The sequence below is a fragment of the Peromyscus leucopus genome, chromosome 5 (assembly GCF_004664715.2).
Source record: "Peromyscus leucopus breed LL Stock chromosome 5, UCI_PerLeu_2.1, whole genome shotgun sequence".
NCBI classification, from domain to species: Eukaryota; Metazoa; Chordata; class Mammalia; order Rodentia; family Cricetidae; genus Peromyscus; species Peromyscus leucopus.
In genome coordinates, this window is record NC_051067.1 from 105052087 (window position 1) to 105075712 (window position 23626).

At 43.8% G+C, this 23626-nt stretch overlaps 1 long non-coding RNA gene across 1 annotated transcript; it reads left to right on the forward strand.

The window, feature by feature from the left end:
- Positions 1–16983: 16983 nt before the first annotated feature.
- LOC119087962 lies at positions 16984–23139 on the forward strand. Its single transcript, XR_005091509.1, has 2 exons — positions 16984–17167; positions 22613–23139. It is a non-coding gene; the product is annotated as an uncharacterized LOC119087962 (long non-coding RNA).
- The last annotated feature ends 487 nt before the right edge of the window (positions 23140–23626 follow it).

Genomic DNA, 23626 nt, shown 5'->3' on the forward strand with positions numbered 1-23626 from the left:
TCCCCACCCAGAGCCATCATTCCTAACCCAATTCCATACTATCTTCTCTATCCTGGACTACTGGATGCATCTGAGAACTCCTAAGTTGCTTTGGAGCCACATTCTACAGTGATCATTTAATAGCATCACAGATTATAGGCATGACAAGTCCTAGTTTAGAATTGGTTTCCTTTTTAATAACTATCACGGAGCATGGGGCATGCGAAGGCCTAGTTTGTATCTGTCATACTAAAATGTGACCAATCTTTGATTAACACGGGTCTTCAATACTGCTGATTCTGATTAATAATTAGGTGACCACTGGAACACTTTCATCACTGCCTCCAGTTTTAAACAGCAGCTAATGTTGGCCCTTCTGCCTAGTGTGGCCTTCCAAAGTCGAAGAATCACTGATCTTCGTGCTGGACCTAAGCCAGGGCTCCTGGTGCAGGCTTATATTCTCATCTACCTTGGAGGCTAAGTTTTAAAAGAAGATCCTAAATTCAAGGCCTACATAGGCTACAGAGTGAGTTCAAGACTAGTCTCAGGAATTCAGGGAGGTCCTGTTTCAAAAGTTAAAACTTATTTTTAAAGAAGTGTTTTTAAATGGAAAAGAGGGCTTGAGGATAGAACTTAGTGGTGAGCACTTGCTGCCACACAGAACACAAAGCAAAACAAAGTAAACCATGTCTCTTTACTTGTGGCTCATGAACAAACATTTTTGAGTGTCACACATCACCTCTGTCTTCCAACAAAGTTTCAAGCTTTGCTGAACAGCATGAGTTAAGATTGTAGTCAAAAGTTTTCTCCAGTTCTGCTCAGCCCCATTGGTCCCATCTAGTCCCGCAGCTGCTTATAAAGTAATCACTCAGAGGCTTAATGTTATTTATAAACTGTATGGCCATGGCAGGCTTCTTGCTATCTAGTTATTATATCTTAAATTAGCCTATTTCTATTAATCTATAAGTTGCCATGTAGCTTGTGGCTTACCAGTACTTTTACACCTTGCTTCTCATGGCGGCAGCTGGGAGCATCTTCTGACTCAGCCTTCCACTCCCCAGAATTCGCCTCTCTGCTTGTCCCACCTATACTTCCTGCCTGGCTACTGGCCAATCAGCATTTTTTATTAACAAATCAGAGCAACACATTTACAGCATACAGAGCGATATCCACAGCACAAGATTAAGATAGGCCTTCAACTGTGTACTACTTTGCCATTTAATTTGACAAAAAGATACCCCTTAAATGCTTGTGGCAACCGTGATTCTATCTAGTTCTAACCAGGCTGAACTGCAGAATCTGCAAGTAGAATCAAGGGGATCCCTTGGTGTCCCCACTGCTTTACTGGCTCGGCATCTCAGATACGAAATCCTCATGCCTTCATATTGGTGCTCAATTTGTCCTTGTCGAATGGGTCTATAGAAACAATAGCTGCTGTTTCTCAAGGTGATACTTTATGATGTCACTCTGATCCTAGCTCTTCAAAGACCATGGGCATGTTTTATAATCTCTCCATACCTAGTCTACCACTCAGCAGAATACATTGTTTTAGAACAGATATCTTGATATATAATCCATACATTATATAATTCATACATTTAAGCTATATAATTCAAAGACTTATAGTGTATTTACAGTATAGTGTACTTTGTACATCCATCATCATAATCAATTTTAGAATATTTTCATTACCTCTCTGTCCTAGTTTCATGTCTAATTCCCTGATAAAATATTCTGACAAAAAGAAACATATGGGAGAAAGTACTCTATTCTAGAGTATAATTCTCATTTACATACATCACAGTGGAGAAGTCAAGGCAAGAACTTTAAAGAGCAAGTCACATCACTTTCACAGTTAAGAGCAGAAAGCAGAAGATAAATACATGCTCACTTTCTTGTCTGATTGCTTCTGCCTAGCTTGATTTCTTCACTCTTAAGCAGCTCAAGAACTCCTCCTAGGGAATGATGCCTCCCACAGCAGGCTTAGTTTTCCTACATCAGTTAACTTAAGACAACCCCTCCCACAGACGTGCCCACAGGCCAACCTAATGTAAACAGTCTCTCATTGAGATTCTCTTCCCAGATGATCCTAGGTTGGGTTGACAATTAAAGCTAACCATGACAACCCCAAACCTACATAATATTAGCTATCATGTTCTCAACCACTCCTCCACTAGATAACTAATCTAGATAGCCATTAATTTATATTCTATCACTATATATTTGCTTAATCTAAACATTTCACATAAACCTAGCATATAACACATGGGCTTTTGTGAATGGTTTCTTTCACTATGCATAATGTTTTCAAATCTCAGTCATGCTGTGTCATGTAACTTTATTTCACTCATTTATTTTTTGTTTTGTGTATCTGTGGGGGTGGTGTGTGTGTGTGTGTGTGTGTGTGTGTGTGTGTGTGTGTGTGTTTCCAGTGTGCAACTGTAGGAACATGTTTGCCATGGCATACATGTAGAAATATAAGAACAGTCTCAAGTGTCAGTCTTCATCATCCACCTTATGTGAGACATGGCTATTTTGTTGTCTTCCCACTGCATTTGCCAGGTAATCTGGCCTACAAACTTGATGGATGTTGGGATTATAGACATTCATGTTACATGTCCAGATTTTATATGAAGAGTCAGGTCCTCAGCCTTGTGTGGCAAGAACTTTTACACACTGAATCATGTCCTCAGCATCCTATTCTTTTGTATTTCCAAATAATATTCCATTGAATAGATATATCACATTCTGTCCATTCATGGGTTAGTGGACATTTGAATTGTTTGCACTACTGTGCTATAATGACTAATGCCGCTATAATAATTTATGTACAAGTTTTATATGAACAGGTGTGCATTTATCCTTAATAAATTCCTAGAAGTAGAATGGCTTAAATATGTGGTAACTATATCACTTACTCACCAGAGGGACTGCAAGAATATTTTCTAAAGTGTCTATAACATCTTAATACAATGTTTTGAGATTTATACCTTTTTTCAATGAGTTTTATAGTTTTAGCTGTCACATTAGCTATTTGATTTATTTGAGTTACTTTTTGTAAGTGGTGTGAAATAAGATATCCAACTTCTTTTACATGTGGATATTTTTTTCTCCACACTGAATGGTCATAACATCATTTCCAGAAGCCCATAGGATAATAATTGAAAACTTGCTTTATGAAAATTTTTTTACTATCTCAGGCTGCCTTTACATTCATTGGATCTCTTCCTAATGTCCTTTAATGATACTTTATAGTTTTCAGAGTACAAAAATTTCATTTATTTTGTTAAATTTATTCTTCAGTATTGTATCCCTTTTGATACTATTTTAAATGGAATACCTAAACCCAATGTAGTATAAAAGTGATAAGAGTGGACATCTCTGCTCTTAAAGGGAACATTCAGTCTTCATAATAAAGTATGATATTACCCATGTTTTATTAAGACAGATGTCCTTCATCAAATCAAGAAAATGACTTTCTATTTGTTAAGTGTTTTGATTGTGAAGAGGTGTTGAATTTTGTCAAATTTTTGATCATGTGCTTCAAGACCTTCGCTTTATTGATGTACTATATCACACTGATTGATCTTTAAATGTTAAACCAACTGTGAGTTCCTAGAAAAATTCTCACTTGATCACTGTGTATAACCTTTTTTACACATTATTGAATTTGGTTTGTTACAATTTTGTTAAGGGGTTTTACAACTTATAGCGAGATATTAGTCTGTGTTTTTCTGGCAATATCTTTGTCTGGCTAGGGTATAATAAGAGTAATGCTGACCTCTCAGTGTGAGGTGAAAATTATACTACTTTTAATTTGTGGAAGTGGTATAAATACTTGTCATTAATAATTTAAATATCTAGTAGCATTCACCCATGAAACCTTCTGATACTAGGCAGTTTTTATTAGGAATCTTTTTTATTACTAACTCAATCTTCTCATGTGTTAAAGCTTTTTATGACCTATTTTGTTTTCTTAGTAAGTCTTAGTAGTTTGTGGTAGTTTTTCTATTTCTTCCAAACTTTCTGCACTGTTGACCTGCAGTTATTAATAGTATAACTTTATACACTATTTATTTCATTTCTCATTTTAGTAATTTGAATCATTCTAATAGATATTTATCAATTTTACAGATCCTTTAGATGAAATAACATTTTATTGTGTTGATTTATTTCCCTGCTGTTTTTCTACGCTTCACTTTTTATTAACTTCCAATTCTTAGAGGCTCCTTCCTTCTGCCTACTTTTATAGTTTTCCAATTACAAAATGTTCACTTGTTTTGTTAAATTTATTCTTCAATGTTTTATTTATTTTGATAATGCTTTTAAGGGAATGTGTAGCTTAAATTGTACAGAAGTGAGGAGAATGGACTTCTCTACTTATGTGTATGCATGTGTGTGTGCATACACAGTGCATATAACAACTAATAAAAACAGAGGTCATGAATTTGAAAAAGAGCAAAGGGAGTCATATGGGAAATTTTGGAGGGAGGAAAAGGAAGAAGGAAATGATCTAATTATACTACAATCTCAGAAAATATGCGCAGTAATCATCTGGCACAGGAACCACCTAAACAGCCTGAATGAAAGAAAAAAGTGTGACAAATTACTCTGAAAAAAATATGGAAAGCATTCAGTCTTCATTGTTAGGTGGCTTAGTTAAGTAGCCTAGTTCCTATGCAGCTCAGTTCACTTTCCTGTCTTAACTGTCTTCAGGTGGAATGGTGGAGCTTTTCCTTGCAGCCTCTCTTGCTTACATATACACACACATGCAACTATAAATTTCCATCTAAACACTGATTAATTAGCACTCGTAAGTATGTTGTGTTTCCTCTTCCGTTAACTACAAAGTGTATTCTGATTCTGCTTGTGATTTGTGTTTGAACCACCAGTTATTTAGTAATAACTCAGACTCCAAACATTTAACTCACCTTCATATTATGTAAATTTTTATTTTTATTTGTGGTGTGTGTGTGTGTGTGTGTATGTGTGTGTGTGTGTGTGAACACACAGGCAAAGGTGCCAGTGGAGGCCAGAAGAGAGCATCAGATCCCTTGGAGCTGAAGTTAAAGGTAATTGTGAGCCACTCAACATGGATGCAGGAAACCAAACCCAGGTCCTCTGTGAAGGCAGGGAGAGCTCTAAGTCATTTTCTACACACACACACACACACACACACACACACACACACACACACACACACATTCAATGTCTGTAGATCTGTGAATTTCACAGGCTAATTTCTTTTCTTAATTTATAATTTCATTCCACAATTACCAAATAGTATATTTTGTATAATTTTAATCCTTTCTATATTTATCAACACTTGTTTGTAAACCAGAATACAGTCTGTACTAGAGAATTATCTGAGTTTGAAAACTGTATATTCTGATGTTTCCGGATGGAGAGTTCTTCAAATGTGTATGGGCCTCATTTACAAGTCATGTTGTTTAACTATTTCACAGTTTCTGAAATATAGTGTGTAACACAAATTGCTAAACAGTCTTGTTAATAGAAAAATCCAGAGCCAGATATTGGGGTAAAAGCTGAAAGTTCAGAGAAACAGAACAAGCTAGCCAACCTCACCTCGCCAACTCCTCAGCTGATCCTATTTCCACGAATCCTCACATTGGAAGGCTCTGAGTCCTCATCCCTGAGGGTCTCAGTTGAATTGCTGCTCAGTTCCTGTCTTCTCATGCCTTATATACCATTCTCCACCCAGCCATGTCACTTTTTAGGATTAAAGGCATGTGTGCTCTCCAAGCAAAGGCATGAGATCTCAAGTGCTGGGATTAAAGGCGTGTGCCACCGCTGCTTAACTCTGTTCCCAGTGTGGCTTTGAACTCACAGAGATCCAGTTAGATCTCTGCCTCCCAAGTGATAGGATTAAGGGTGTGTGCCACCACTGTCTAGCCTCTGTGTCCAATCTAGAGACTGACTCTGTCCTCCGATCCCCAGATAAAATTATTAGGGTACACTATATCACTACAATAGTGACTTGAAATATACCTAGGTTATTTCTTTAAGATTGATACAATATACCTTTTTCCATTTCTTACTTTAGTAATTTGGGTTCTCCATTTCTTTTCTTGATGGGGTTTTGACATCTACAAATTTTATTTTTAATTGTTTCTCTCCTGAAGCTCAGTTGTTAGGTCTCTCTCTTTCTCTCTCTCTCTCTCTCTCTCTCTCTCTCTCTCTCTCTCTCTCTCTCTCTCTCTCTTTCCTGTGTGTATGAGAGAGACAGAGAGGAGAGAGAGAAAAATAAACAGAAAGACAGACACAGAGAGAGAGCTTATATATGTGACTTCCTTGTGGACTGAACTTCACACCATTATCACATATTCCTCTTGGACTTCCATAACATTTTTGAGGGCTTAAGTCTAATTTACCTGAAATTCATTAGCCACTCCACTTTCTACATTTATGAGTTAAATGACTTAATCCATTTGAATCACATAAGGCGGCATACACCACAGAGTGAGTGTTTAGTAAATTTTAGCTAACACTATAAACAGTGAAAGATTATCAGAATGGCCAGTCACGCTTGATATCAGCTAAGCCTCACCACTTCCAGCCCTGGGGTTCATATACTTCTCTATATTTCATAGAAGAAAATGGAGGGGGGAAAAGTCCAAACAGATTACCCAAAATGCTATGGTCCTGAGGATGATTCTGAAAGTATCTGTCTGATTCCAAGTCTCATTCTCTCTTCTAAGGATTATGCCTCAGACAACATGACAAAGAGCTTGTCTATGGGATATTAATGCCAAAACCTAACTGAAGACAGGTAGTAGTGGTCAAGAACCTGGTCTTAGAACAGGCAAGGTAATGCATACCTGTAATTTCCTGTGCTTAGAAGGCTAAGGCAGAAAGGTCACAAGTTCAAGGTCATCTTGAGATATACAGAAACTTTGCCTAAATATATAATAACACTAATTTGGAGGCCATGAGAATTTGGAGTAAATCCTGGATCCAGCCCTTACTCACTAAAGGACCTGCCATAATTTCTTTACCCTTGGCATGGCTTAGTTTCCTCACCTGTTAAATGGGGATGTTGATGTCTCCTCCAAAAGTCATTATGAGGGCTAACAGTGAAGGTGTTACACTTTTTGGCATCTGTAGATGGGCTGATGAAAAGTGACTGTCACTAAAATTATAATAATGGTCACTATTATGATGGCTAGGTAAAGAGAGCTGTGCATTAACATCATCTCCTAGAAGGTTCAAGAACTCCCCTAAGGTGGAGAAGAGGAAGACCTGCAGCACTGGAGGAAGAAACAGTACCCCTGGATGCTGGAGCATCTGATGCATCCAGAGAACCCTCACCATTCTGGAAAGATAGGAAGAATCCACATGAGCAAGGATATAACTGGGCTAAAGAGGAACGGAACTAAGGCACCTGCGCAGGCCAGTGCTTAACAGGCAGGGAATGGGACATGAGCTTGATGCTCCCCTTCAGCATGGCCTGACTCTCTTTGAGTGTTCTCTTAAATTTCCATAAAAGTGGAAGCACTTCAATAAAGCAAGAACAGATGGCCAAGATACTGCTACCTCACTACACAAGGACCCACCCTGGCTTTACCAATGCTTCTCACCTGTCCCTCTTGCCTTTTTCTCTGATGAGCTTCTTCAGAGACCATCTGCTGAGTGTTAAAAGCTCCATGGGGTGCAGAGGGCTGATTTGGGAAAGAAACATCCTGGAAAACTAAAGTTTCCCTTCAGTTTCATGATCTCCCGAGGATATGAATTTCCTCCACGCAGGACTGTTATGGTGTCTTGAGTCTCAGCCAGTGACAAAGGATCACATGATCCCGCTGAGACGGGGGGGAGGGGACACGAGGAGGTGCTGAAACTTTGTAATGCTACTCTGGAGAAAAGGAAACCCTGGTGTCATCACCCAACCTTTCTTTCCTTATCAACTGTGCTATTATGATCAGGCCATTCAGAGCACCATGACCTCCAGACCATGTGAGCTGGGGAGCATCGCCATGTCGAGCTCCACTCTGCTTACCTGTGTCCGGTGATTCACAACTATGACTTTTGCTTCTCTTCTCAGCAACCTGTGTCTTGGTTGTTTGCTTGTGTTTTGCTTTTTTTTTTTTTTTTTTCTCAGTTTGTAGAATCCAAGTGAGGCTTTAATTTCCACAGGTCACAAGATCGTAAGTGAAACTGTTACCACTTTCAGTGGAGAGGCATGGGGCGCAGGGCAGTTCAATGTGACTGGTAAACAAGCCAGATGTGGCAAAGAGGAATCTGGGGCACAGGTCCATCTCAAAACAAGGGGGAAAACAAAGGGAAGGAGGCCAGGCCGGTCCGGTCGGACACTGTGAAAGGCAGGTGCAGGCTGTTTCCAACCCTTAGGATCTAGGTTAGTTGATACTGGCGTTTAGTCCACTCCTGCTGTTCGTCAGAAATTCTTTAGTGTTTCATTGCTCTGTAATCCCTGCTGGGCCCCTCTAATGGGTTTGTCTATTGTGGTAGCCTTTTGTCCTGTAACGCATACTCAGGACTGTCACTATATCCAAGGGAAATGTTTGTCATGGCTCAGAATTTCAGAGATCTTGGTCCATTATTCATTGACTCCATTGATTTGGGGCCCATGGCGAAGCGGCCTTGCACAGAAGAGCAAAAGTGCTCACTATATGGCCTGGAGACAAGAGAGAGAAAGACCAGAACCTGATCTTTTTCTCGAGGCCTTTTCAATGGTCTGAAGTCCTCCTACTAGCTCCACCTCTTAGAGTGTCCAAAATTTCTCACTAGCTCTCGTGGGGAGGAAGCTTCTCTCACCACATTAGGGGATGCTTTAGAGGACACTTCAGGGGATGCTTAGGGTCTAGCCCGCCACGTGTATTTTCATATTTTATAGATGAAAGTGAGACATGGCTGTTTACAAATTCCTGTTCTTGCCTTCCATAGCACACTGGAGGGGGATACCTTCCAAGGTCTGGCTCTTAGGTGGCTGAGTTCTATCCAGTCAAACTGGCTGAAAGATGTACTTCCTGCTCCCTGTTTCTCCCCCACCCCGAGAAGCTCTGTGCTTCATTCTTTTTGTATACTGGCTACATGCAAAAGATAATGCGCCGATCTCAGAGGCTTAGAGCACTGGACAGAATCCTAGATAACAGAGCACACATGGAGGTAGGGCCCTTGGCAGATGCCCAGGAGACACAGCTCTCCGCATAATCTTCTGGGAGACACATTTCTTTTCTTTCCTGTGGTGGCCTCAGTTCCCCTTTCTGTACAAACTAAGGGTGTGACTAGATGACATGCAAGATTCCTCCATACCTGCCATCCAGAGGTGCTGTGTCCGTATAAGAAGGGAAGGAACAGAAAGGCTCTAAGGGTTCCTCTCCTTTTCGGCTCTTGCTGGCACTCTAAAAGACTATGTGATACCTCTGTTTAGAAATCAGTAAGAATGTTCAGGACCCAGGAATGGCGTATGGTACCCTTCCTGGGATCCCCTGTGTTAGCATGATTGGTAAGTACATTTTCACCTCCAATAAGCATGGACCACTTACCTCTCTCTCCAAGAAAGGTATTCACTCAGCTGACAGAAAACCTCCCCTGTGTGAATTCCCTTGCCTCCTGTGGCCCCCTGTGGCCCAACACTCTGGAGGCATGTCACTAAGAGAGGTTTGTCTCCCATTCTTTGGACCTGGACATGCCTACTGGACAGTGACGTTTTATTTTCCACTGAGGCTCACGACTGGTTTTACTATGCTTCAGTCCCTGGAGACCTGTAGAAGCAACAGGAAAAAAAAAAATCTACAGCTGCCTGCTAGGGCCATGGAGACCATTTCTGCTGCCAGAGTCCTAAACAAGGGACATGCCTGGCTTCCTAAAACCCTCCTGATTATTTGTTGGTGGTGTTATTTCTCTGCCCATTCCCGCTTCCTTGTCTCCTTCCCATGAATATCTGTCTTTAGCACTCACTTCTCCAGAGGCATTTGTCTGCTGGGAAAATAGCAGCTGACAGCAAAGGTCACCGCGACCAGGTCTGACTCGCCGCATACAAATGTGCCTTTTAGCGGTGGGCCCTGCAAAGATGGCCCAAGTCTTATTATTGATAAATCCTTGAAAAGACTCTAATGTATCTTCATTTCAGGGAAAACAACTGCCTTCAAGGTTGTACCGAGAAAATAAAGCAGGCGGCCAAGTGACGGATTCGAGAAGTTGGCGTTTTCCCGAAGATTAAAAGATAATAACACTTCTATTAGGATCACTCGGCCACGCTGTATTGATCTCATCAGGGAAGCCACTGCAGGTCTCATATGAACAGAGCTCGTCCTGGAATTAATCACGAGGGTTTTTATTATGGTTCATAGGGCGTTTCATTCAAGCCACATCGTTTGCAATATTTATGATCCTGCTCCCTGGCCATCGTTAAGAGCGAGCGAGAGAGCGAGTGAGGCTGGTGGAGCTGAGCCTGCCGGGATAGAACACAGAGTCATTCTTCAAAGGTAAGTCTCATCCAGACTGGGCACACAAAACCCATCATGTTTTGATTTACATTTTAATTCGAGGAACAGGCTACATGCTGGAATGGAGGATTGGGGCAATGGAAATCCCACAATCACATCCGGGCCCTCTTTCCAACCAGAGGTACCCCCTCTAAAAAGCTTCCCTCAGTTTCCAGACCTGTAGAATAGGAGCAACAGAACCTACACCTGAAGGCAATGGGAGGAGGAAATCAAACAGCATGCACCACATACAAAGCCGGGCTTGAATGGTCTCTCAGAAACAACCACTGCTCTTCTCATTGGAAAACTTCCCTGACCAACCTAAACAAAACTCCCAAAGAAAATGGGCTGGATGAAATCTGGAGCTGATGATGAATATGGGTGGGTTTCATGACTAGTGGAAGCCTGGGCTGTAGTTCTCCTGCTGGATTCCCTTGTGCAGCCACTGGTGGACTACTCGGGCCATATCGTGTCAGCCAACCTACTAAACCACCTTTGTAGTAGAAGTCTGTTCTACTGGTTCAGTCCAAGAACACAAATATGCATTGATGTTGACATTTTAAAATGCATGTAGACTAGTTTTGTTCCTTAATGTATGTTTATCATAGAAATGCCCCCTGCTCACTTGAAAAGGGTTCCTCTGCTGTGAGGTGCAGTGTTTTATGTATTTTAGGTATAGGTGGCTTGTAGAACTGTTTGAGGGTCCTATAACAAGACTGAGCTAAAGCTCAGTGCTCTATCGATTATTGTCTGTAGAGCTATTGGATTTGTCCCTTACATGTTAGTGGCCAGGCCACTGGGAACTCAGTCATGGTATGCTGTGTATTTTGCTTCTCCCAGGCTTTGATTTGGTGTATGGGTCACATCTACACACGCACAGTTAGCAGTGGCCCTAGGAGTTAAGATATAACTTCTTTGGATCCTTGCTTGGGATCTCTCCATGGACTTCTAGACATTCAAGGTCCTAGGTGGGTTCTATTCAGAAATCTGGGGTGTTAATTTCTCTCTTCTCTTTCATACTTGATATTGAGCATATCTTGAGAGAAGAGCAGGGAGAGGAAAGGTAGCGTGGAGAGACAGGGGTAGGGAGCAGATGATGAGAGGAGAGCAAAGCGGACTGTCCCCACAACAGTCAGAAAGCAAGCTACCCAGCCTTGGGGTTTACATTCCTGCCTGTTAGCCTGCTGCCATCATCCATCACTGCTGTGGACACCATGGTGTTTTCTGAGGGCTGGAGTAAAACTAAACACCCCTTACCATTTCCTGCATCCTCTCAGATAAGAACTCTGATTCCTGCTCCATGGACCAGTATGTTAGTCATCTCAGGCTCCCCTATCAAAATGCCCCAGACTGAGTGCCCTAAATAACAGGCATTCTATTTCCCACATAGGTTATTCCCACAGCCCTGGAGGCTACATATACATGATAAAAGTATCCTTGGGTTAGCTCTAATGAGGCCTCTCTCCTAATGGGTATCTGTTCATTATGTCCTACTGGCTTTTCTTCTCTGTCATTCAAGGGATTGGGGAGGAAGGTACCAGTGCTTTCTGATATCTTCTCAGAAGGCCACTGTTGTATTGAAGCCCCATTTTTAAGAGTCCATTTAAGTTGAATTAATTCCAAAGTGGCAGCATTTCCCAAACACAGTCATACCAGAGCTTTGGGCCTTTAGGGTTTGCATAGGCAATGTCCTCTTACAGGCTTATGTGTTGGAGACGTGGTCTTCCTGCTGATGGTACTATTTTGGGAGGTGTTAAGAATTTTAGGAGTTGGAGCCTAGCATGGAGGAAGTAGGGACAGAGGTTGAATCTTTGAGGGACATATCTTGACCAGAGCTTTTCTTGATCCCTGTTTCCTGGCTATCATGGTGTTAGAAGTTTTCATATCACACCCTTCTCCTGACATGATGATTAGCCTGACTTCAGGCTGAAAGCAAACAAGTCCAGAATCATCGACAGAAACCTGTAAACGCGTGGGCCCAAATAGGTCTTTGCTCCTTTAAACTGTTTCCAACAGGAAATTGGCAAAGATACACACACACTCTAACACAGTGGTCTCACCATATAATTACTTCGTAGGGGAGAGACACAAAGAAGCATTGTATAAAAACTACAAATAGAAGACTTCTCTTGGAACTCTTTCTGTCCATTCCAATTGCATTCTTATTGATTTTTGGTTGGCTTAGAAAACCAGTCCAGGAGATAGTGGAGGGGAGAAATAACAAACAAACAAAAATAAATAAATAAATAAATAAATAAATAAATAAATAAATAAATAAGCTTCAATAGAAACCCCAGAAAATTCATTGCTGCTTGAGTGGAACTTAAATTTTGGTGTTTCCCTAAACTCCTCTCTACATTTACAATTTCAGTAGAAAAATCACTTCAGTTATTATTAAAAATTAAATACAAAGTGTTCGTGAAACTCAGCCATGCCATAAATGCAAAGTAATTTACAAGAATATCAACTCCATTTTCTTTTTAATAAATTACTAAAAATAACAAAAAATACTATCAACATAAGAATATATTAACTTAGGATTACCCAGAATACTACTCAGGAGAATAATCAGTACACTCATAAAAGCAGGCTAAATACACAGTAACCACACTTAGTCAACAGGTCTGTGGGCATCTGCAGAAGTGAACACATCAAATTTTATACTTGCATATGAAGATCTGTAAATAGCAAAGGTTGTGCTTGCCAGCCTTGAGTAGAAGTCAGTCCAGGGAGGGCCACTCAGCCCTCTTCTAGTGTCCTCTAGCCTCCACTTGCACAGCATCACCACTGTGTGCAGATGAGCGGCAAAGTTTGAGAACAATAGGGGCAACAGTAGCTCTACTGTCCTTCCCCTTCCGTCCAGCAGTGTATCCTGTGGACACTCGTCCTTGTGTGAGCTTGCCATGCCCACTGTTCTCCCCACTCAGTAGCATCGCTGGCCTCACCAATGCTGATGTGCTGGGAGTGAAGTTGGTGGGTGATGAGCTGCAGTCCCCGAGCCCATTCCTGTGTGGAGGGTAAACCCTGAAGTGGGCACAGCAATGTAGGAAGCACATGAGCGCTTCCCATAGACCAGCACAGTGCCATTAGACTTGCCACGGTGAACAGGTGAAGTTGAGCCTGCAAATCCTAGTTGAGCTGTGCTACCACTAGCAGCTAGTGAGGTGAAGCCAATTGCTGCTGTGGAAGTAGATGGATTCCTCAGAAAGACACAACCGTTAGGCCGAGGCCCATTTAGCAGTGTAGGGGTGGACTGAGAGGTAGCTCCAGTATGGTTGTAAGCCTTAATAGGCCCCCAAACTGACTGGGGAAGCAGACTGTTGGAGACATGGTCAGCAGCAGGGGAAGAGTGCAAGATGACAGCTTTAGAAGGAGGGGTGGTGTCCATGAACTCCAAGTCTGTGGCAGGATGAGAAGGTGTTATTGCTGCTATGGCAGGAAGAGCCGGGTCCAGCCCAGGTTGAGTCCAGACACCAGGATTACCAGAGGGAGACACTCCCTGCTTCCACCCATTGGTAGGCTTAGGAGTGTACAGATTATTCCAATGGGGGTGTGGCAGGGCACCCTGAGTGTGAGCAGGTCCGTGGACGCTGTAGCATTTGCGGCCAGCCTCTGCTGCATACAGCCATGGCTAGGAGCAAATGGCAAACAGCTACCACTGCTGACTGTGGGTGAGCTCAGAATAGCTGCCTCAGATGGGGGTGTGGTATCCATGTCCATCACTGCAGGCCCTGAAGATGGCTCCCAGCTCATGTCTTCACAGGCATGGGATGCCATGGTAGACACTGTAGGAGGGTTCCTGAGGGAAGGGGCTAGAGAAGTAGCAGGGAAGGGGAGGGGAGGGTGACCAGCTATGCTCATTGGGGCTGGGGACACCCTCCTGCAGGAGGGGAGGTTGAAAGACAAAGGTTCAGGACCAGGCCTGGGGAGATAAGAAATGGCAGAAACCAAAGCTGTGGCCAAATCAGCAGGGCCTTTCTTTGCATCTAGTGCAGTCTCCACACTGGGCCTGGCCCTACAGGGAGGAAGAGGCTCAGAGGGGAGAGCTGAAGGAGAAATGGGGTTGTGGGTATATTTGCTGTGAGGGAAGGTGAAGGGACAGGTGGGATTGGGGCCCAGCAGCCTGGCATAAGAAGGGAGTGGAGGCAGGAGGATCAGGGCTGGAAACCCCATCAGTGGGCAGGGCCAGAAAGCCTACAGGCCCTGAAGCAGGTGGGGGGCTGGGCAGGACAGGCAGAGGGGCAGTGTGGACGGACACCATCTGGTTTTCAGGCTGTAAGGTATCTGCTTTGCCATCTGAGATCTGGGTGGCTTGACCCTTCATGTTCTTCATGCTGTCTGATTCTTTCTCTGTGTCAATACATGGCATCTTGGGAGGTGGGGGCAGGTCACCCCAATCCCAGGGTAGTTGTAGTAGAGCTGGAAGTGGCAGTGGCCCTGACGATGGCAACAGAAGCTCCAGTGTGGCTGCTTTTCTCTTTCGAGGGTTTTTTTCATGCAGGCACAGGGATAGCAGGGCTCCCTGGTGCACTGGTCTTGGGTTCCCCCCTCCCCCAGCTTCTCCTTCCTTTGTTCTTGAAAATCTGCAGAACCTGGAAGACTAGTTAACTCTAGTTCTTTCTTGGGAAAAGTCTCCCAAGTGTGGCGCAGCTAGCTGAGACTGGTTCAGGGCAGTCCAGTGCATCGTCAGCAGCCTGCTCAAGAGGAGAGTTGTCTCCCTCGGAGATATGAGAGCTGGGCAGCTAAAGCCATGGGAGAACTGTAGCAGGAATCTTAAAAGTTCTTATTAATAAAATCAAACCTGAGGCGAGTTATTGGGGTCCATGCTGGTAGATCAGAGAGACAGAACAAGCCACAGCTATCTCACCTTGCTGGATCCTCAGCTGGTCTTGTCTCCTCAGACTGGAGGCCTCTGAGTCCTCATCCGGAATGTGTCTCAGCTGAATTACTGCTCAAAAGCCTGAAGCTTAACCAGGCCAAATGCTTAACCAGCCAAAAATGCTTCTAGTCTCTGGTCCTCACGCCTTATATATCTTTCTTCTTTCTACCACCACTCCTTGGGATTAAAGGAGTGTGTCACCATGCTTGGCTTTTTCCAATGTGGCCTTGAACTCACAGAGATCCAGAGGGATTTCTATCTCTGGAATGCTAGGATTAAAGGTGTGAATGCCACCATTTTCTAGCCTTTGTATCTAGTGGCTGTCTGTTCTCTGACCCCAGATAAATTTATTAGAGTACACAATATTTTGGGGAACACAATACCACCACAGAGAACTTCCTGGGACACACCAGGGCAGTCACCTCCATGTAGTGTGGTGAGTCCTGGGGTGCCAATTTCCCTCTTGTGGCCCATAAGTCTGCCTCAGAAAATCATTTCCACCTTGGCAGCCAAGGTTCTAGATGTCTTTCTTTTCTTACTGTCTTGACCTTCAGTCTCCTCCAGCAGCCATGAACCCTCCCATTCCCCCTTCTCTTTATTGTCCTCCTCCTTCCCTTCCTGCCTTCCTTTTTTCCTCCTCCTCTTCTTCCTCCCCCACCTTCCTTTCCCACTTTTTTCTCCTCTTCCTTCTTCTCCTCCTTTTCTTCATTATCTCCTCTTCTTTCCTCCCTTTTTGATATTCTTCTTTGGCCCTCACCTCTGTTGTCTTTGTACAAGGCAGATGGCCCAAAGTCTGTGGGTCTTGAGTGTCAACCGCTCTCATTGGTCCAGTGGTAAGAATGGGATTTCACCTTGGAGGAGGATCCTCAAGGTTTTTGAATGACAGACTATCCTGAAATCGTACTGTCTCCTGGGGGAGCTGTAGAGGCCAGTGGACCAGGGGAAATAGCGGACGTCCTGCCTGCACACAGACAAATTCAACCATGGCCAGAGAAACCTGGCGACGCTGGCAGTTCAGGGGCTGCTTCCAGGCCATGGGATATGGACGTTTATGGCCCAGAGTGTGCTGGCTGCTGGGTGGGCAGCCGAGCTGCGCAGAAAGCCTTCTCATTTAGGGTAGTTACTGTGGGACCCAGATGTAGCTAGAGTTTTCCTGCCTTGCCCACAGTCAGGACAAATCTTTGTCACCCTCCAGTCCCACAGCCGCTCAGACCCAACCAAATAAACGCAGAGACTTATATTGCTTACAAACTGTATGGCCGTGGCAGGCTTCTTGCTAACTGTTTCTTATAGCTTAAATTAATCCATTTCCATAAATCTATACCTTGCTGCGTAGCTCGTAGCATCTTCACATGCTGCTTGTCATGGTGGTGGCTGGCAGTGACTCCTTCTGCCTTCCTGTTCTTTCTTTTCTCCTCTCTGTTAGTCCTGCCTATACTTCCTGCCTAGCCAACTGGCCAATCAGTGTTTTATTTATTGACCAATCAGAGCAATTTGACATACAGACCATCCCACAGCACCCAGAGATCTGCACAATACCAAAAAGAAAAGTGAGCAAGTGCCAACTACTCTGGATCCAGGCAGGTTCTGGCCCTTGTGACATCAGACTGGAATGTGTGGCAGATAGAGCAGGAGTAGGTTCAGTAGGTTCTAGAAGGGAGGATGAGGCACCAGCAAACATTAGGAGAGGCTGGAGCCAGCTTGGCTTTCCAGCTCCAGCACCTCCTGTTCTTCCACCTGTTGGCATACAAGATGCCACACAGTTTGGGGTTTGCGAGGACTGTGGTATGTCTCACCAGAGCTCAGAGACCTTGGACAGAAAGGGACTGAAAATCCAGATGAGCAGGTGAGTGTGAGCCTGCCAGACCTCCTGGAGCCTCTATAGTGTCTCTGATACCATCTTCTGAGAGGCCACCTTGGTAACTTGGGGACACTGCTTGCCTGCAGTTTCTAAGTGTCCAGGGTAGGTCATAGGTCCCTGAGCTGACTGGGTGCTGTCATCCAGCATCACGCTGGCTTGCAGCCTCTGTTCACTCCTTTTTATTCACTTGGTAAAGACACGCTGAAGATCACCTTTAGGTCACACGATTGTGTTCTTCAAAGGTTAGCCACCATGGACAGCCTTGACTTGGTTTTGAAACTCTGTCCATCCTATATCAAACACTCACTCCACCTTGCACCCCTGTAGTTCCTCCAGAACCCGCTCCTAATTCTGCCTTCTTTGTTATGGACGTATTTTTTTTTAATTGAAGGCATATTGATTAGGATGTTTTAGAATCCTTATTTGATCACTCAGTCCTACGGGCGCTGTATTCTAACTGAATCTGTGGGAGACACACCCTGCAACCCGGGCCTGTCCTTGCTCTAGGCAGCTACTTAGTGACAGAGCTTAGCTCCGAAGGGACCTACAGCACCCATCCTTGTCCTTGAGGTCGTCGTCCTCTTATCATGAAAGATGTCCCAAGCCATGACCAGCCCCAGCTCAATCCCGCTTCTGGCTTCATTATACTCTATGACTGGTTTCACTGTCTCAGTTTGGTGGCCTACTACAAAGACACTGCAAGTGGGATATCAAAAGAGAATCCCCCCCCCCTTGATTGTAAGACAGGGCATTTAGCTTCCATTTTGAATTAAAATATATACCCACTTGAAAGGTATGGGTCTTAAAGGGACAGCTGAATATTTTACCAGATATGTATACCTTGGTGAAACAGCTGCTCGAAGGAAGGGAGGAGCCCTTTCCAGTTCCCTCCAAAGTTCTCTCCTGTTCCTCTGCAATCTACCCCTGTCCTCCACTCCTCAAGGACTACTGTTGTCATTTCTTTGTTCAGTTCTTATACATCTTCCAAATGGAATCATATGGTACATCTTTCTTCCTGTGTCTGGCTTCTTTTTCTCAATTTGAGGGTGTCACTTGTGTTATTCCATTAGCAATTTAGTGTGTGTGTGTGTGTGTGTGTGTGTGTGTGTGTGTGTGTGCATGTGCAAGTTCATAAGTGTGTGCTGGTGGTGTGCAATTGTGTGCACTCAGGTAGAAGCCAGAGGACAGCCTCAGATGTCATTCCCTGGGAAAGCCACCTGCCCTTTGGGGTGACTGTCTCTTAATCAACCTCAGATTTGTCAAGTAGTCTAGGATGGTGGGAAAGCAAGTGCCAGGGACCCTCCTCTCTCTGAATCTTCAGTGCTAAATGTGGGTTCTGGTCATCAAACTCAGGTCCTCATGTTTCCAAAACAAGCATTCTATTTACTGAACTATCTAGCCAATCCTTGACAGCTTAACCTTTATGCTGCTGAGTAGGATAAGTCATTGTATTGAGGGAAGCTCAATCTGTCTCCTTTGGAAGACAGGGCTCTTTCACGTTTGTTGGCTCTTAAGAACATTCTAGTATACCGTCGCTCTTGGCTGGGTACCTAGCAGCAGGACAGTATAAGCATCTCCTGCTTGCTTCTCTCACACTGTCTGGCCTGAGTAGGGAGCAGGAGGACTGCAGGAGGGCTGGGTGTCTCCAGGATCCTGGTGCTCCTACCAGATGTTTTCCCAGCACCTTACCTCTACCAACCTGAAACAGAGACGCCTCCTTCCAACTGACACCCTGTGCCACAGCCAGCTGTTCAGTATTCTCCCAGCAAGGGACAGACCCTGCCCCTTCTTTGTCTTCAGAGAGTACTTTTCCACCTATGGTGAAGTCTTCATGGCCCCCAGCCTGGTCTCCAGCTCAGTCTGGCTATGTTTTAAATTCCTCCTGAATGTCTTCTTTACATATCTCTTTAGGGGCCTGCTTTCCTGTCATGAAAGTGACCCTTCTTCTTCCAGGATGGATGGTTGCCCAGAGAGAGTGAAATCCAGATGAAGCAGCCTGAAAGGCCGAAGTGTGGAGATGACCAGGCCAGGTCCTGGTGGAGCCTGAATTGGGGTGATGCTCACTTCCTCTGATCCAGAAGGCAGGCTCTAAGGAACTTCCCTCAGGCTCCCATTGTGCCCAGCTTGTTTTCCACCACAGCAACCTGATCAGCCCTGAAACAATGACGTTGCCTCTTTGCTACCTTGACAGTAAACTTCAAAGAGTCCACATTAAAATCCAAATTAAGAACAGAGAAGGGTGGCACACAGTTCCCATTACCCTGGTGGTGGTGTGGCCCATGATGTAGGCGCTTTAAAACATGTCAACTAAAACTACGATACACAGAACGCATCCAGTTTTTGACTCCCTCATCTTAAGTTGGACAGTGTTGACAGTCATTAGTGTATCAATTATTACAGTTCCTACAAACTCTCTGTGTCTTGTGGCCCATGAGCCTCATAGTCTTATAGAGAGAGATCTGGATCCCAGACATAACTCTACCTTTATCTTCTGCACCATAATTTCTAGTAACTTCTGTGGGATGAACTAAATGATGTTGAACATTTAGTGTTTAAATCCATCTGGACAGAAATTTATTTTCCAGGAGAAGGAGGTCATTAGAACAGAAGCCATCCTGGACAGCAGACAAGGGGAGAGGGTGGAAATGCTTTGCCATAAAGCACACTGCTGTCTCCTGCCAGAGAGTGGCCTTCCTGTCATTTCTTTCCCTTTCCTCCTTCATCCTTCCCTCCTTTTTCATTTGGTTTATGTTCTTTGGGTGTGTGTGTGTGTGCTGTTTGGCCAGCGTTGGTGCTGTGGGTTGCTGGATCTGGTTCTGATAGCCTGCCATCCCTGTCTGAAGCAACCAGGTACATCTTTCTCTGCTTTTTGCCTGTTATGTGCTTTTTTTTTTTTCTTTTTGAAGGCATATATTAATGAAAGCAAAAACTTCAGTCATGTGTATAAGTTCCCTGGGAAAATGAAAGCATCATCATTACTTTGGCTTTTCATCCTAAACGAAGGTCTAAATTCCCCATTCCTCTCTCCATCCCCCAAAGCTTTCAGACCCCAAACTCTCAGCCTGTCCTATCTGACTTAACATACTTCAGGTCCACAACCCTGTCATCTTGCCTCTTCTCTTTTCTCTTGACATATAGGACCAACATGAAAGACTCTAATAACTTGGTGTGCCTCCCTGAGGGTCACCTTTGTCTCTCCACCAGAAATGGTCATCACTGTTTCTTTGATCCCATTTTTTAGAAAGGGTCTCATGTAGTACAGATTGACCTTTAAGTCACTATGTAGCCCAGAATGATCTTAAATTTCTGATCCTCTTGCCCCTACCTCTAGAGTGCTGGGACTACGGGCATGTGGCACCACATCTGGTTGTACTGGGTGTTGAGATCAAACTTGGGGCTTCATGCATGCTAGGCAAGCACTTTATGAACTGAGCTGTAACCCAGGCCCCAAATAATAATGCACCATCTATTTGAGCCATCTAAGAATTTCCCTCCACAGTATCTGCCACAGCAGCTCATGAGTATGAATCTTTGATAGTGTTCACTATCCCAGGACTCTCAGCCTAGTTCCTCATCAAACTGTTATAATGACGTGAAGTTGAAATGGATATCTTCATAACTTTCTTTATTCTTAGTTCAGGCCTTTAGAACACCAGGAAACACTTTGATAGGAAATATTTAATATGGACCATTGGACTTCCCAGTCCTCCTGTAGATTTATCTATTTCCTTCCTTCCTTATTTATTTGTGTGTATGGGTGTCTTGCCTGCATGCATATCTATGCACTATGTGCATGCTGTACTCACATAAGCCAGAAGAGGACATCAGATCCCCCTGGAACTGGAGTTACAAACCAGATGGTAGCTAGCCAGGTGGGTGCTGGGAATCAAAGTCTGGTCCTCTGGAAGAACAGCCAATGCTTTTAATCACCAAGTCATCTCTCCAGCTCCCTGTCTTCCACTTTTACAGGATAGAAAACAGGCCTTCAGCTCCTGTTCTTGTAACTCAGCTCACCGACTTAACAAGTCAGGATGTACTAGTTATATGTGCATCTAGAGCAAGTCTGCCCTGGTTGCTGGGAGCACAGCAAATGAAAATGGGCAGCTTTCTGTGAAGGGTGCTAGGGGCCCTACTTCCATGTGTCTTTGATGGCTTGTCCATCTCTTTTCCTCTGTGACTGTATCTCAGGGACTCTCTAATGTTGATTTTCATTTTTTTTTTCTCTACAACTTCAGACCCCAGAATTGATCCCCAATTCCAGGTCATGGTTTGACCAATGCAGAGAGGCACCTCAGCTCCTTACCTTAGCTCCACTCTGCTCTGAATGGCCAGGAATGAATGTTTTCTAGATGGATATTTGCTTTCTTCCTTCTAAAGATTTCATGGTTACAAATTCCCTCATCTTACAGGGAATACCAAGGAAGCAGCTAGTTTGGAATGGGTCCCATGGGACAAAAGCCAAGCTTTGAAAGCATTTTTTGTCTAGAGCAATGAATAAACTGAAATTAGAAATGTGGAAGGTCCAGTACAAGTGTGTGAGTGTGCAAGTGCAAGGGCTGTTAGCTACAAAGGAGAACTTTCTGGTCCTGAAGGAATAGCTTAAGACAGTTGCCCTTAGCAGCAAGGTATTGAAGGATGCCTGGAGAAGTAAAGGGTGGAATGCTCATAGGGAGAGCTGAGGAGAGTTAGACAGCTAGGACAGAGGGATCCTGTAGTGAGTAGCCATTCCAGCTTGGATCTGGAAGTTCCAACCCCCATTGAGACTCTGGCAACTGTCACGCCTACGAGGCGGGGCGAGGGGAGGCGCCTGGGGACCGGAGAGCTGGATGGGCCAGCGCTCTCTCTGTGCGTGCTCTCGGTGCCAGGACGCCGACTGGTGAAAGGTGGATTGTGCAGAGCTCCGGAGAACACCGCTGGATTGCAATACACCTTCCCCAGACCCTGCGACCTACCCATTACTTAATTTGTGAGTTACGTCATTAAATAAATATCCTTTTAACTACGTGGAGTGGCCAAAATAATTTCTCCAATAGGATCCCCTGGGGTGAGTGCAAGCTGAAGGATGTGCAACATCAGAACATGAGCAGGAATGGAACTTCCCCCAGACAAGTGGGTCTCATTGTGGCCAATGGTCCATACATACGCCAGAAGCACAAGTTTCAGATGTAAAGCAACCACACACCTGTGCTTCTGATTGGGGGCTGGATATCAAAGAGGACAGCAAATAAGGTGGGCTGTGAGGATATCTACAGCATATTCAAACCCCGCGCATCAACCTAGTGAGCACTTTAATAAACTAGTTTTATTGAATAAGTCATCTTTGCTATAAAATAGATTTGCACCCCTGCCACCCCCAGTGCTCTGGTGTTGTAGCCTGATAAATTTAAGTAACCTTGTTGCTGCCATAATATGCACCTCATAAATCCACAGGTGCCAGCATCATCGGCTTCTGAAGGATCCCAGACAACACTGCCAAGAGGTCCTGTGGAAGCCCTGGCTTCCTCTCCCCGCCCAGAAGGAGCACTTCATGCAAGCCCCAGATGGATGCTAATGTCTGTGCCAGAAAAAAAAAAAAAAGCACACATCACATGTTCAGTTTTTAGCTGAGAAACACTCTACTTCGGGAAATGGCACCAGTAGAATAGTCTAGATTTCAAAGGAGCACAGAATGACATTGCTTAAACACTAGAATACTGACTCTACATCTGACCGTGGAAGTGACCAGTGATCAGAAAGGCATCAAGTGCTGTGCAAAAGACCAGTCCATGGTATGTGATGCTAAACTCAGAAGCTAGTTTCCCAGGGTTTATAAAGCAACTGTTGCTGCTCTTCATTGTAAAGCATTTACATTTTGACTCACAGATCCTCATTTGGCCTAAGTGGAAAATACTCTTACTTCAGCTATAGCTACCAAGCCTTCCCCATTAAAGTCCAACCCATACTTTAAATTTAATACATATACATATTGAATATTTATGAGTGTATATACCCCATACATAATTGACTATATACAAGCATAATTGTATCTTTGGATGGATGGATGTGCTTGAGAGTATATGAATTTGTGTGTGTGTGTGTGTGTGTGTGTGTGTGTGTGTGTGTGTGTGTGTTAGAAAGCTCACATGCGTATGGTGAAGAAGAAGAAAATGATATCATGACAATACACACAAATATACTAGTATGTTTCTGACCACTGGCTGTTTGATTTTTATGAATTTACCCAGAGAAAGCCAAAAACTAGATTGGCATTTCTGGGGGTGGAGGGATTTTTGTTTTATTAATTCATTGAGGTTAAAGATAAATTGCAAAAGAAGAAATGCAAATGATTGATTAACATATGAAAATTGCTCCATCTTTTGGATAATTAAAGGAAAATTAATAAAATGGGGCCAGTAATGAAATTCCATCACAGTGTCTTTTAACTTGGCATAGACTAATAAAAAA